This window comes from Ovis canadensis, chromosome 6, assembly GCF_042477335.2.
Source record: "Ovis canadensis isolate MfBH-ARS-UI-01 breed Bighorn chromosome 6, ARS-UI_OviCan_v2, whole genome shotgun sequence".
Classification (NCBI taxonomy): domain Eukaryota; kingdom Metazoa; phylum Chordata; class Mammalia; order Artiodactyla; family Bovidae; genus Ovis; species Ovis canadensis.
Genome location: NC_091250.1, coordinates 37,461,808 through 37,478,513, shown reverse-complemented (window position 1 = coordinate 37,478,513; position 16,706 = coordinate 37,461,808). Strand labels below are relative to the sequence as shown.

The 16,706-nt window shown below is 38.5% G+C and overlaps 1 pseudogene; it reads left to right on the top strand.

Moving 5' to 3' along the window:
• Positions 1-279: 279 nt before the first annotated feature.
• On the top strand, positions 280-771 carry LOC138442884 (ADP-ribosylation factor-like protein 2-binding protein pseudogene; annotated as a pseudogene).
• Positions 772-16,706: the final 15,935 nt, after the last annotated feature.

Here is a 16,706-nt window from a genome sequence, read left to right as displayed (position 1 = left end):
ATAATTAAAAAATCTTTTTTGGACCTTAGTGAGGCCTTGCAGGGCAGGCAGGCCTAGCCAGCGTGCAGCCACAGCTGGGGAGACTGAAGCTGGGGCATCGTACACGCAGGCGCTACCCGGCTGGGCTGTGAGCTGGCCGCAGCATTGGCAGCGAGGCCTCCAGAATGCCAGTTGGAGCTCTGCAGGGCAAAGCAGAGGCTGTGCCCTGGTCGCAGGCAGGGGTAGAAGGCCAGCGGGTCCGCTCTGCCACGCACAGTGGATGCGGATGCAGCAGCGGCGATGGATGCCCTAGAGGCAGAGAGCTTCGCTCTGTCCTTCTCTGACGCCTCTGATGCAGAATTTGATGCTATGGTTGGATATTTAGAGGACATTATCATGGATGATGAGTTCCAGTTATTACAGAGGGATTTCATGGACAAGTACTACCAGGAGTTTGAAGGCATAGAAGAAAATAAGCTAACCTACATGCCTTTTAAAAATAAATATATTTCTTTGGTAGAAAAGTATATAGAAGAACAGCTGTAGGAGTGGATTCCTGGATTTAACATGCCGGCTTTCACTACAACTTTACAGCGCCATAAAGATGAAGTGGCTGGTGACCTTTGCAATATGCTGCTCACATTTACGGATTTCCTGGCATTTAAAGAAATGTTTCTGGACTACTGAGGAGAAAAAGAGGGCCGGGCCCTGGACTTGAACAGCGGTTTAGTGGTGACTTCACTATGCAAATCATCTTCTGTGCCAGCCTCCCAGAACAATCTGCAGCCCTAGGCCCCACATCTAGGTGGTGGGCTCTTCCTGGATGTCGGGAGTGGGAGAGGCTTTGGCTAATGATGTCAGAAGAATACATACTAACTCTGTTCTGCAGCTCATTAATGTTAAGTATTGATGGGTCAGAAGAAAATTACTTGACCTTCCTGGGACAAGACGTTCTTGCTTTTGGTAACCCTAGTACTCCTCCTTGAGTAGACCCCTCTCTCCGACTTCGGAGTCTGGCTCCTGCAGCAAACCCAAGTCCAACATTCCACCTAGGATTCCTGCCCCCAGGATTCATGTCGGGGTGTCTGTGTTGGGAAAATCCACCATCACCAACTCTCTTGGCCCAGCTGGCCTTACATATCCACTCAGGCTTTTCGTGTACTCTCAGCTCTTTATATGGATCACAGCCCTGCAGCCTCAGTGGGCGTTTTGACTGGGAGTAATTACCTAGGGGTTAACTCAAGTTAGCTGCCGATCTCAAGATTTCTGAAAATCCTACCATCACAGCTAGTAGGAATCAACTTACAGAGATTTCCTTTACCTAAAAGCTAATGTGAAAATGAATTCCTAGTCTTTCATGTGCAGTCTTTGTATCACTGTCTTCTACAGGTCCAGATGTTGTCCCATTATTTCTATAACCCTCATTTACGTGTTTTTGAAAAAATATTTTTGTAGGTGAATACTCAGGCTAACCTAGTGGATACAGTCTTGGAACTTCTGATTATCCACTTCAAGATCAAAGTATTATATACTGTGTGTTTTTTAGCTGTTAGTGTTGTGAAAGCTAAACAGTCTTGGAACTTCCATGATTACCCACTTCAAGATCCAAGTATTATATGCTGTGTGCTTTTTAGCTGTTATCCATTTTAATGGGTGCCAGTGAATGTATGCTGGAAGTAGTCTAAAAGATATCATTTTCTTAGACCATGTTCGTGTTTGTGCAGGTTTGCTTAATACCCTTTCTATGTAAATCAGCTCCTTAGGGTTTGGGTAGGGGCTCTGTGCTTCCTTCTTGGCTGTCAAAATAATCCCACCAAGATAGTGTTCCATGGTCTAGCTTAGCATGAGTAGGAGATAGCAAACAGCTTTACTGGTCATCTGCTTAGATTCAGTACATTGTCTTATTACAGTGTTTGATAAAATGTTACTGGCCAGAAAACATGGATGAAAGAAAAAATATAGTAGTTCAATTCCCAATGTATATTTTTTTGTTTTTATTTTTCAAGTGAAATTAGAATCTCTAAAAAAATTTCTTTTTAGTTGCCTTTACTGACTTAGGAAACACACTGGACTCTGAGTTTGATCTGAAAGTGACAGAGGAGAAAGGCCTTGATCATTTGTAATCAGATTATTATCTGTTCTTATGATGTTGATGCATGGTTGGAAGAACCTAAGGAGAATGTGAAGAGGGCATTTTGTGTGAATCTAAATTGATGTTATAAAAGGTAACTGGCTCTGCCTAGTGGAAGTGATTTATTATTTGGCATAGTCAAGCCTCAAGATAATTTTAGGGTTGCCTAATGATGTACTGTTAGCTTTCTTTACTTTTAACTTTAAAAGTAATTTAAAAGTTAGTGAAAAAACAGCCTTCTGAATGGGAGAAAATAATAGCAAATGAAGCAACTGACAAACAACTAATCTCAAAAATATACAAGCAACTTCTGCAGCTCAATTCCAGAAAAATAAACGACCCAATCAAAAAATGGGCCAAAGAACTAAATAGACATTTCTCCAAAGAAGACATATGGATGGCTAACACACACATGAAAAGATGCTCAATATCACTCATTATTAGAGAAATGCAAATCAAAACCACAATGAGGTACCACTTCACACCAGTCAGAATGGCTGCAATCCAAAAACCTGCAAGCAATAAATGCTGGAGAGGGTGTGGAGAAAAGGGAACCCTCCTACGCTGTTGGTGGGAATGCAAACTAGTACAGCCACTATGGAGAACAGTGTGGAGATTCCTTAAAAAATTGCAAATAGAACTACCGTATGACCCAGCAATCCCACTGCTGGGCATACACATCAAGGAAACCAGAATTGAAAGAGACACATGTACCCCAATGTTCATCGCAGCACTGTTTATAATAGCCAGGACATGGAAACAACCTAGATGTCCATCAGCAGATGAATGGATAAGAAAGGAGTGGTACATATACACAATGGAGTATTACTCAGCCGTTAAAAAGAATTCATTTGAATCAGTTCTGATGAGATGGATGAAACTGGAGCCGATTATACAGAGTGAAGTAAGCCAGAAAGAAAAACACCAATACAGTATACTAACACATATATATGGAATTTAGAAAGATGGCAATGACGACTCTGTATGCAAAACAGCAAAAGAGACACAGATGTGTATAACGGACTTTTGGACTCAGAGGGAGAGGGAGAGGGTGGGATGATTTGGGAGAATGGCATTGTAACATGTATACTATCATGTAAGAATTGAATCGCCAGTCTATGTCTGATGCAGGATACAGCATGCTTGGGGCTGGTGCATGGGGATGACCCACAGAGATGTTATGGGGAGGGAGGTGGGAGGGGGTATCATGTTTGGGAATGCATGTAAGAATTAAAGATTTTAAAATTAAAAAAATAAAAAACTAAAAAACTAAAAAAATTAAAAAAAAAAGTTAGTGGGGGAAAATGTAGATTATTTAGGCCTCCTTGGCCCTGTACACTCTATTTTCTGTGCTTCAATTTTTCTTTTCCTTGGAGAAGAGATTTATCCTTGAGGATTCAGCTCAAGAATCACCTCTCCTGTGAAAATTTTTCTCTATACATCTCCTTTTTTTCTTCTCAATTTTCCCACGCAGACAGAGGTGCTCTTTCAAGGCACCTTATAAATATATTCTTTAATCCTTTGCTATATTGTATTGAAATTATTTGTTGAGAAATGAAACTAGGACATAGCATTTTGAGGATTCAACAAGAGAGATTCAAAAGAACAGATGTTATATTTGTCAACAGTGTGTTAGTCATAGTTAAAGAATTGTCCAAGGAAAAACATACAGAGAAAACTCATAAAAGAAAATGACTATAACTCTTGTTCTGATTCCATTCTCAATAAATTTCCTGAATAATTGTTTTTCCATGTAGGAAGCTAATATGCTAGTTAGCTAGTATTCTGATATCTTCTCCAGTTGCTTGTGAGATTTGCTAATATTACTTAACTACTGAATTTGGAGTTAACTCTGGGATGCTGCAGGCTTAGACTAAGAACCAGGACTGACATTTATTTACTGGGTAACCAGACCTCATAAGATGTTTCAGCATCTAACTGGTCAGAATCTTCTCTGAAAATTCTATGTGTTTTGAAATGTTTGATGGTAGCAGTTCCTCTACTTCAAAACCACCAAATGCAATATATACTATCCATTCTTTAAAGATTACAATATCAGAATGTGTCAGGATTCTTTGCTTCCTAAGATTATTAGCAGAGTCAGAGACAGACATATATAACTTTTATTTCATTTTATGTAGCTGGACCTCACAAGTTACTAGCCAAAGGTATAGGTAGCTTCTGGAGTCAAATACTCTGGATTCAGAGCTTTATTTTCACCAAAAGCAAGCTGCATAATTTGGGCAAGATGCTTAAAATATTTGTGTTTTCATTTATTTACTAAATTAGTAATTATAATTTACTAAATTATAATATTTTACCTTATAAAGCTGTATAAAAATTAATGAGCTATACATGATTTAAAAATATAGTCTAAGTGCTTCAACTGGTAATAAAGAGAGTGAAGCTGATTGAAGATGAATTTTATTTACTGAAATAAATATGTGAACTTTAAAAATGTTTTACTAAATTGGGCATGATTTTCTCTTGCCTTCACATAAGTGTTTTTTGTTGAAAACAGACAAAATAAACTGAGCAATCTCCACATCGACATGGCAAGAAATCCTTATGTCCTTGGCATAATATTATGGATTATTGTGAATGTTCTGTGCCTCATAGTCTGTATATATGTTTCTGAGGATGAGCATAATGATACATTTAAAAATTACGGTTGTCTCAACCCTGTACTGAACAATGAAATTTTGTTGGATCATTGAGGAATATTAGTACCAAAGCAATTATACAACGTTTAGATAATGTTTAGCTGCTCTCACCTTTATCCATACATGGCTATCCTTAATAGTCCACTCTTCTATTACTGTGTGAGGTAAGTAGACTACATTTTAAACTTGACCCTGAGTTCATGGACTCTGATGGGAAAAAAAAGGGATGATTGATTCATGCCCTTTGATTCCTGAGAGAAATTAGGAGGTGAAATCTAAGAGAAGTTAAGCCATCGGGAGGAGGCAACCATCTCTTTGAACTTGAGATAGTTGGCATGATAGGTTTTTCAGCTCGAGGAAAACAGCTAGCTAGCATGAGTACTGTAACTATCATATCAGGGTCGAAAGAACTTTCAAAGCAGTTGCTTAATTTTTGTTTACGATGAATTTGGAGCTCCAAGTCTGAAAGAAGGTTTCCAATAATCCAAGAACAAAAAGGAAAACTGCCTAAAAAATTCCTTCCTATATTCATCCTTATAAAACCGAAAAACACAATTTTCTGAAATATTTAAATCTTCTATATTAAAAGTTTTATTTTCAACACCTAGGTAGAATTTGAAAATATACGTTAATAACCTAAGAAGATACAGTACCTTTCAGTATGTTAACATAAGCAATTGAATGGCCAAGCAGAAAATAAGTATAATTATTTATTTTGTATGCTTATAATCTTAAGAGGTATTTTTACTTATCTCATGTCTTAACGGCCCACTCCAGTGTTCTTGCTTGGAGAATCCCAGGGACAGGGGAGCCTGGTGGGCTGCCGTCTATGAGGTTGCACAGAGTCGGACACGACTGAAGTGATTTAGCAGCAGTAGTATGTCTTAACGACCATAGTCAATAGTAAAGGGAGCTGATAACATCTCATTTTTACATTTGATTCTATACATGTATTTGTGAAGCATGTATTTTTGGATATGACAATCATTAAAATCAGCTACTAAAATACTCCACTGCCAGGTAGACACAATACTTTTCCTCTAGAATTTTATCATTGCTAAAACCAGTGCCTGCTGTTTACTTCTATTTTTTCCCTTTTTTGAATTTAAGTTTGTAGTTATATTTGTGCTGTTCCTTTCCCGCCACTGTACATTGGATGTGGGGTGGGACAGATGCTTGTCTTTTAGACTAGATTGCTGGGCCAGGAGTAACTCCAATCAGGTAGATGGAGAGGGCTGCACACAACCTGGATATCCTAATCTTTGTACTGGATGAAGTAACTGGGTGTCACTTTGTGATGTCGACAATGGGGTGTGTGGGGAGTCTATTCTGTTTTGAGCACAAATGGTGCTCATAGACATTTAGTGGTCAGATGGATCATCTGTGGCAGAGGCTAAATTTCCATGAAAGAGTTATGCCGTCCTCCCAGAGTGCAAAGTTGTTGCTGGGGAGTGGCTGCCTAGCCAAGGTCGATAGTTCTTTGGCCTCCTTGCATTTAGCTGGTGCCATGTAGATTAGGAATCAGACATACCTAAACTCATTTCCTTCATGTTTTAATTCAAGATAATATACTCACTTTGGAAGCTGGCTTTTGAAAATACTGATGCTGTGGAGAAGGCAATGGCACCCCACTTCAGTACTCTTGCCTGGAAAACCCCATGGACGGAGGGCCTGATGGGCTGCAGTCCATGGGGTTGTGAAGAGTCAGACACGACTGAGCAACTTCACTTTCACTTTTTACTTTCATGCATTGGAGAAGGAAATGGCAACCCACTCCAGTGTTCTTGCCTGGAGAATCCCAGGGACGGGGGAGCCTGGTGGGCTGCCGTCTATCGGGTCGCACAGAGTTGGACACGACTGAAGTGACTTAGCAGCAGCAGCAGCAGCAGAGGAAAAGAGCTCAGTTCGTTCACTCAGCTTGGAGGAGAACCACATCTTCCTTCTCAACGACAGAAATTCTATCTTTGAACTTTGTGTGAAAAATAAACTGTTTAATATATTTAATGATTATTTTATAATATGCATTTTTTTGTTTCATGCACTTAATTGATCGTTACTTGTACTAATGCCGATATGTGTTTGATGTTCAGAAGTCAAATTCTTCAAATAATACAATGTCTCGTGACTTTAAATTGGCTGTGTTTGTGAGGACTATTTTTAGTTTTTGTCTCTCAAGGAATGCACATCTGATTTCTGAAACTATTGTTCATTTTTAATTTGAGGTGGTTAAGCTATCAACTTTAATAAATGCATCACAGGTCTGTGTTTTCCATAATATCACCTTGTTCTTTACATTTTAGAGGACTAACAGTCTTCTAAAGTTTTTGAGTTTGCAGACAGCTATCTCTTCGCTATTTCCACTATTGGTATTGCAAACCCAACCTTGGGATAATGTAAAGGTAGGATAAAAGCAGAGCACTGACTTGCCCAGTGGTGGTACAGGATGGCTGGGTTGAGGAGATGCAACATAAAAGGATAAGGTAAGATGAAATGGAATTCTTGTGTAGCAGCAGGGTCTTTGGTGAGTTGGGAGGTAAATTGCACAAGTGTTTTGAGCATATTAGCCTGGATGACTATTCTTGAGTAAATAAACTGTTATTCTGTACCTGTACTTGCAAGGCTTTGAAATGAAAAGGTAAAGAATATTGGCCAGAGATATATGTTCTTCTTTTCATACCTTTATTGTGTATGCAGAAAAAGTTTAATTTCAGTCAGATCCCTCATTCTTTAGTAATTAGACATATTTGTCAAGATTTGTATTTTAGCATTAATTCTTTGACTATATAAACTATTTTTAAGCATGCAACATTGTCTTTGAGATGCCTGTATTCCTTACCTTTGTGTGTGTTAGTCATTCAGTCATGTTTGACTCTTTGTGACCCCATGGACTGTAGCCTGCCAGGCTCCTCTGTCCATAGGATTCTCTAAGCAAGAATACTGAAGTGGGTTGCCATTCCCTTCTTCATGGGATCTTCCTGACCCAGGTATCAAACCCACGTCTTCTACATTTCAGGCAGATGCTTTACCATCTGAGCCACCAAGGAAGCCCTGTTTCTTTTACTTAAAACCCTCATACAGCTCTTCACTGATCCAAGGTCCCCAGTGGACTCCCCTTGATCTGTTGCATTCGGTTCCAACTTGCCTAATTCAGGTTCTCGGTGGCTTCTTGAGTGCTAAGAATTTGTTGCTATCATCAGTGCATATTAATCAGTTCATTCATCCATGCATCTTGCAAACTCTCTCTACCCACTATACTTGCGTATTTAAGTATTAATGGTGCTCTGCCAAATGAAGAGTCTTGTACTTTGAAGCTCTGCCTAAATTTTAGGAACACAAAGCTGAGGCTTTACATGTTTTAGTGCTTCTTTAGTCTAGTGCATAAACATATGTTCAGTGGTTAAATTCATTTAAAATTCATTTATCCTCTCAGGCTAACTAGGACTTCCCACCCAAACTGACTCAGGGTATTTGGAGGTTGGAGGAAGATGGATTCTAACAATTCTAACAATATCTATAACCTCTGGTATAGATAATGATTCTGATTTAGAATGTAGGACAAAATTCTGATGCCTTTTATTTTATTTTTTTCAAAATGTTTTGTTTTATTTTTTAAATATAAATTTATTTATTTTAATTGGACGCTAATTACTTTACAATATTGTATTGGTTTTGCCATACATCAACATGAATCCTCCACGGGTGTACACATGTTCCCCAAATTGGAGTTAGTTGCTTTACAATGTTATGCTAGTTTCTGCTGTAAAATGAAGTCATTCAGCTATTTGTATTCATATATCCCTTTCTTCTTGGACTTCGCTCCCACCCCTCCCACATCCTTCCCACCCCTCTAGGTCATCAAAGGGCCCTGAGCTGGACTCCCTGTGCTATACAGCAGGTTCCCACTGGCTATCTGTTTTGCACATGATAGTGTATACACGTCAATCCCAATCTCCCAATTCATCCCACTCTTCCTTCCCCCTGCTCCATGCATCCATACATCTGTTCTCTATATCTATATCTCTATTCCTGCCCTGCAAATAGCTTCATCTATAGGATTTTTCTAGATTCCACATACATGGGTTAATATACAATAATTTGTTTTCCTCTTTCTGACTTACTTCACTCTGTGTGATGCCTTTGTGATTCATACACTAGAATCCTTTTCTACATCCTTTCCAATGCATTTTAGAATGGGCTGTGGGCATCTTGTTATAAACCGAAAAGAAATGTTTCATTGCTAATACAATGTAAAGTTAATTAAAAGAAGTCTTCATATCATCCTCCTGAAATCTCAGACCAGGCAGAAGTTCAAGTTCTTTAGGAGGAGATTGAGCCATTCATCACTGCTTGTTTGGCTTGTCAGAGTCACAGGACTTCCTTTCTAATTTATACCATTTCTTTATGAATGTGACATTATATTTAGAGAGTAATTATGTTAATTTCCCCTAATCGTGATATCATCTGCCTATCAATAGCCAAATATTCTGACCTTTAAAAACCTGTAGCAATTGTTTTTCAAGTTTGCAAGGCATGGTAACCTTGAAAAAATAGAGAGATTTCCTGTGAATTCCATTTAAATAGTTTTACTCTTCTCCTCAGAATAATACTCTTAAGATTTTTATTACTTGTGCTGCTGCTGCTGCTGCTGCTGCTGCTAAGTCACTTCAGTCGTGTCCGATTCTGTGCGACCCCATAGACGGCAGCCCACCAGGCTCCCCCATCCCTGGGATTCTCCAGGCAAGAATACTGAAGTGGGTTGCCATTTCCTTCTCCAATGCATGAAAGTGAAAAGTGAAAGTGAAGTTGCTCATTAGTGCTGAACTCTTAGTGACCCCATGGACTGTAGCCCACCAGGCTCCTCCGTCCATGGGACTTTCCAGGCAAGAGTACAACATATGCTTATTAAGGAAAATATGATTAACAGAGAACAAAGAAAAATTGTAAACTGTGTCTTCAGATGAGGGAATGTGGTATAGTTGATATCTGATTGTTAAAGGGGTGTAGCAAGGTTTTTACTGTTATCTTGGTGGCTGCATGGAAAGCTTGTGCTGGAGTTGTTGAAAGATGGTAGCAGTAGGTGTCAACTGTTTGCTGCTGCTAGAACGCCGCTGACCAGAATCTTTCCCCTTCTACATTCTGAGTTCCTTCTACTGACTCCCATTACAGACCCTAACAAATTCAGGCAATAAGAGAATGTATAATTTTACAAAATATTAGTCTTGGTTTCACAGTGAACAGTATACAGAAAAGGGGGCTTGGTGGTGAGAGACAGCTGGAAAATGTCATCTGACATACTCTTACTAGAGAAATGATGGCTATATGAAGAAATGATGGCTTCAATCCCCACTATACTTTGTATCAAAGCTTTTATATTCACTCATTAATTTAATAATTATTTAGTGAATCCATTCTTCGGTAGAGTTTATATTGATCTATTTGGGGGTAGGTAATAAATATAATGAATAAGTAAATTGCATGGTATTCTAGAAAATTATGAATGCAGGCTAATGTTAGCTCAGCTGGTAAAGAACCCACCTGCAATGTAGGAGACCCCGGTTCAATTCCTGGGTCGGGAAGATCCCCTGGAGAAGAAGGGATAGGCTACCTACTCCTGTATTCTTGGGCTTCCCTGGTGGCTCAGCTGGTAAAGAATCTCCCTGCAATGTGGGAGACCTGAGTTCGATCCCTGATTTGGGAAGATCCCCTGGAGAAGGGAATGGCTACTCACTCCAATATTCTTGCCTGGAGAAGTCCATGGACTATGGAATCTCATAGTCCATTCTCATAGTCAATAAGGTTGCAAAGAGTCAGACACGACTGAGCAACTTTCACTTCACCTCTGTGAAAAAATAAAGAGCAAGGTGGAGAATTGGGAGGAAGTGGAGTAGGGGTGAGGATCTGTTGTTTTAAATGAGGTGATCGGGATTAACTTCACTGGACAAAGATTTATAGAAAACGATGGAGTTTGTCATGCAGTTATCTTGGTGGAAAACATACTGGACAAAGCAATATTCTGAGCAGAAAGCAGGAGCAGATTAACTGGAACATAGACTCAAAAGCCAGTTCCAGAGTCCTGAGGTTGTAGCATGCTTGACACATTCCAGGAAAGCAATTGATGTAGATGGCTCAGTGGATCCCATGGAATATGGGAGAGAAAAGCAGAAAAACTAAGAAGGGTCATATCATGAAGGGCCTTCTAGGCCATTGTGAGGATTTTGGCTTTTATTCTGAGTGGAATGGGAAGACATGAGAGGATTTTAAGCAGAGATGTGAGATGATGTGATGCAGTTTTAAAAGAATCACTCAGGTCGCTTTCTTGAGAATAAACTTTAAGGAGGGCATGGGATGGAGACTGTTGTGATAATCCAGGCAGGAGGTAATGGCGACATGGATCGGGTTCGAAGTGGTTGATGTAGTGTGACTCTATAGAATGTTGGATATCTTTTATCAGCTTTCCTGATGCTTTAGATATGTGGTGGCTGGTGAACATATCTTTCTTTTTTCTCTCCTTCCCTCTTCATGATAAATTGTTGGGATAGGTAGCGATTGCTTGTATCTAAATGAGGTTGAGAGATTGAATCAAATAAGATGTCCTTGCAGCTGGTGGAAATGGAGAGTCAGTGTGGGTCATTGCTGCCCCCTGACCTGAAATTGTCCCAAAGCACTCTTCCTTGGAGCAGTCAGTGATGCTTCCAAGGAAACTGGAAAAGAAAAATTTCTGCTTTTCCTCCCTCATCTCTTATCTTCTGAAGTTTAACATTTTTATTATTCAACCTAAAAGGGTTGTACCATTTCTAAGAAGTGAGTTTAGTTCCATGTGTCTGAAGCTATTCCTTCTATTAATTGACCATTCCTAACCTTTCACCTGTATAGCTTTCCATACTCAGGGTCCGCAGCCAGATGGCTAATTTCTAGAACACTCAGGTAATCTCTGAGATTTTGTGCAGACTCTGGAAACAGCCCAGAGCTCAGAGATAGGAGACTATAGGCTACTTATGCCCCTCAAGGATCTTTGGATGAGGGCAGAATGATACAGGCAACAAGGGTTTATTTAATCCCTCCATAAACAATGACACCAATGATGTTTTGAACATTTATTTAATGTTTGACTGCCTTATTCATGCACTAGCTCATTCAACCCTCACATTAGCACTTTGAAGAAATTACTGTTTTCTTTTTTCACTCAGGAGAAGGCGATGGCACCCCACTCCAGTACTCTTGCCTGGAAAATCCCATGGACGGAGGAGCCTGGTGGGCTGCAGTCCGTGGGGTCGCTGAGGGTCGGACACGATTGAGCGACTTCACTTTCACTTTTCACTTTCATGCATTGGAGAAGGAAATGGCAACCCACTCCCGTGTTCTTGCCTAGAGAATCCCAGGGACGGTGGAGCCTGGTGGGCTGCTGTCTCTGGGGTCACACAGAGTTGGACACGACTGAAGCGACTTAGCAGCAGTAGCAGCAGAACAGACAATGACTTGCCCCAGGGCCCCTAGCTAGCAGATGGTGGGGCTTAGGTATAAACTCGAGTCTGTCGCTCGTTACAGCTCTGATGCCAGGCTCTAAGATGCTCTGCTCCATACTCAGCTACATGCACTTGTTTTATTGGAGTTGAATTGCTTTACAATGTTGGGTTAGTTTCTGCTGTACAACATCATGAATCACCCGTATGTATACATATATCCCCTCCCTCTTGAGCTTTCCTCCCTGCACCCTTGCATCGTACCCCTGTGGGTCATCACAGAGCACTAAGCTGAGCTCCCTGTAGAATAGCTTCCCACCAGCTATTGTTTCGCACGTGGTAGTGTATCTAGGTCAGTGTTACTCTCTCAGGTCAGGCCACCTCTCTTTCCCCGCTGTGTCTACAAGTGCACTGTCTGTGTCTGCGCCTCTATTCCTGCCCTCTAGCTATATGCACTTTTCAGTCTATGATCCAGTTAATCTGCTCCTGCTTTCTGCTCAGAATATTATTCTACGGTTTAATATCTTTGCTCCCCATAGACGCTTTTTCTGAACCAAAGTAATTGAGGAGAACTAGACCTTTATGGGTTTTCCTAGCTGGCACTAACGGTCAAAAACTTGCCTGCCAATGCAGGAAACACAGGAGACATGGGTTCAGTCCCTGGGTTGGGAAGATCCCCTGAAGCAGGAAATGGCAACCCATTCCAGTATTCTTGCCTAAAAAATTCCATGGACAAAGGAGCCTGGCTAGCTACAGTCCATGGGCTCACACAGAATCAGACACAAGTGAAGCAACTTAGCAGTAGCACTGGACATTCTATGAGTAAAAATAAGGGAGGAAGCGCAAAATAGTGTTGAGGGATGGTTAGGTATGTTTAGATAAGATAGAACTTTCCATAACATATGTTTTGCTAACCAGTAGGAAAATATTGACTGCTTTTATTTTTAATATTATTTTTAATGATTTTAAAGAAAAATAAAAATAAATTAAATCTGTTACATATACCACACATACAAGGGTAATGAATGTATTAAATCTGTTAATGTTCAGTATAATTATAGCAACTTGAAAATACTTTATTCACTAGCTACAAACCTTATATACATTTATTTCTTATGTACACAGAATTTTTGCCAAGCTATTTACAATACACAGTTACTATTGGACATTATTCTTCATTCATGCTTGGCCCAAAGGAAAATCTCACAACCTGGCCAATGTCATGCTTGAATTTTCTTAACTTTTGGCACACTGTCAACAGTAAGTGGTATCTCAGATTGTTACTTTTAAAAGTGTGAGAAATCTCTATAATTCTCCTGCCTTTATATTTGATGGAATAATTTGCCAGACACTAATCAGACGTTTTCTGATGGAATTCTGCATTGACAAAAATCAGATTCTGAGCTAGCTAGCATTGATTTTTCACATTTATTTTTGCTTCTGAAGTTTGATACTAAGCTTCTTGGCATTCTTCTGTGTGCTTTGTAAGGATGGAGCTCACTTTGAAGTACCTAAGATCTCTGTTTATGAGATTGGTCAGATCTGGAAAAGAATATGAATTTGGCTGCTGGGTCAGGAATGTCATCATCATGAATTTGGAAGACAGAATAATACAGCAGCATACTGAGCTTGCTAAAAAAAATGAAAGCTGTTAGGTTGTATTCTGTAGTAATAACATTTGCTTTATTTTGTTCCCATGCAGGTAATTTAAAAAACATTTTGTCCAGATGCAAAATAATGAAAAGGCAATGTTAGTTATTTTTGTCTTTAAGAAGAATGTTTTAATTGACTCTTTTTTTGAGAACTTTTAGAGCGCTCTCAAAATAGTTTGTATTTTTCTGATGCTGATCTAGGTACCAAAAAATCTAGAATGTTTTGACCATCTGCTGGTATTTCCAGTCAGTGTTTGCTGACAAACAATGAAAAAGATTCACAGTGAACTTGAACATCAGAGAGTAGAGTGAACTTTGGAAGCCAATTCTTCCAAACCCTGACAAATATGAAAACGCTGGCACAACTTTATTTAAAATGACACCTACTAAAGCTGGTTTCCATGTGTTATTCTACAGTTCTCAGTGTGAAGCTTCAGACAAAAGGACTAAAATCTTCTCTCTTTCATTCTTTCATATTGTACTCATTTATTTTATTATTATTACTTTTCAAATTTTTGAACTCACAATATTCTGCTTTATAAGGTCTCAGTTTAAGAGTCATGGGCATTGAGTTAATGATATCAGTTTTCTGTAAAAAGTATTAAGGATACTGTCTGGACCTCAGGTACTTCCATCATGCCAGAAGGATGATCCTTGGCAAGCAAAGCAACAACAACAAGAAAACATATAAAACAGCTGATTGGAGCAATATTTTCCCTTAGATGTTCCATGAAATTATGTTGAGTTTCTATAATATGTGAAGGCAGGAGTTATGTTTTTCAGATGTATTAATGTGCGTTGGTAATGGCTGATTACACTGAATTTGAGGGCCAGATTTCACATTGTAATCTCCAGCTGAATATGGTCCCATGCATCTAAATCACTAATGCTGGTCTCACAATCATTTATAAGTTTAAGAAGAAGAAATGTTTGCTTTAAAATGTTAGGCTTTTTCTTGACACTTCCACGTGGTATGATAAGCTTTTACATGTTTTGGAATGAACACTTAAACACAATATTCAATGACTAGGGACTAAATAATAACACATTTGTTTATCTAAAGCATGCATTCAAGCTTCACAGACTTTATTAAGCTGTTTGTGGCAACTCTGTAATGGCCGCTTACTATTTCAGCATTCAATTTTGAATTTAATTCTTTGAAGTTTTTGCATACATTAAACCGATTGCATGTGTCTGCACACTTGCATATTTATGTATATATGTGTATCTGTTTGTTTATTAGTGTAATTAAAATAAATTTGCTTAAACACTTATGATAGAGGTGTTTAGACATTTAACGCTTTGTAACAGTTAGATACTTCTGATGCTGGATCCAAAACAGGGGAGGAAGATTGGAAAATTTAACATTGTGCCAGTAAACACCATGTATTCTCTTAAAATAATTGTTTTTTATCTTATTCTTAAGAAAAATGGTCCTATATTTATGGAAGCATAACAATCCAGTAAAGTGTCACAGGTAATTGTAGTTGGATAGCTTTAAAAATCTAACTGAATATTTTGAAGGAGAAGTTTGTACTACACATCCGCATTCTCAGAAGGTTACTGCTTTCTTGAGCCGGATTGATGATATCTCTAATTCAAGAAAAGATGGCTTTTGAGCACTGAGGTCTGGAAGATAAATTCCACACTTAATGGTATGCCTTGATTTGTTATAGCTCTCAGAAATGTGTCAGTATATTTTTTTCTTATAGTAAAACAGATTCTTCTTTAGGACCATTAGCTCATTTCTTTCTGGGGGAATTTCTGAATTATCTAAGCAGATAAAGGAAGATTCTTTCTGTAGAAATATGTATATTATACTCCTGTTTGTCCAGTATTAGTTCACGTGTATCCACATTTTGTCCAGCTTTTTATTCTAACAGTTGATTCCGTTTTCTACATCTTACTTGGTTTACCTATATGTATACTAGTGCATCCCATGGAGGAGGGCATGGCAACCCACTCGAGTATTCTTGCCTGGAGAATCCCATGGACAGAGGGGCATGGCAGGCTATAGTCCTTAGGATCACAAAGAGTCAGACATGACTGAAACAATTTAGCATGCACTCAAACAAGTACATATAAGTAGTACATAGATTTTTGTCCTAAGGCTTTGCATTTAAATATATTTTCTGATACCTTCTCCTAGTCCTTACTCTCTCTCTTTTTTTTTTTTTCCCCCAGTGGGGGAAAGGGAGAGAATAAAGGCACTATACAGTTGTTAATACTCACCTTAAACTTTTTCTTCGGGTTATGGAGGAAAAATACATTTTCCTTTGGAGTTAATAGATGCTCTTGTCTGCTATCATAACTATGAATTAGTATCTTTAATTCTTGCCTAAAAATTGGTAGCCAGGTTCAGAGACAAATGAGATTCTTCCCTTCTTCATTAGAAAGCTTCTTTACTATTATGTAATCTATTTTTTTCTTAAACCTACAAATATTTGTGAAAAATAAAACAAGGAGGATCATCAGGATTTGCTTTGTCATTTTAAAGTTCTATCTTTGACTATTTCTTAGTTTGGCTCTTTAAAATATGTAATAGTCAAAAACTAAATGATTATGTTTTTCTTTTGAAGCAACTTTCCCAGAAAAATAAAGAGAATAATGTGTGCAGCTACCTAATAATTTGATCAGGTTTCTTTTTCAATTATATTTCATGGTGAACATCTTTAAATCTCAAAAAAATTTTATCCTACAGAGTTAATTCTCTTTAGCTAAAATTTTCATTAATTTTTACTCTTAAAGGTTAATTTCCCATCATTTTAGTCATAAAATAAGTCATATAACTTTTTTTCTTTAATAGCTATAGATGAAAAAG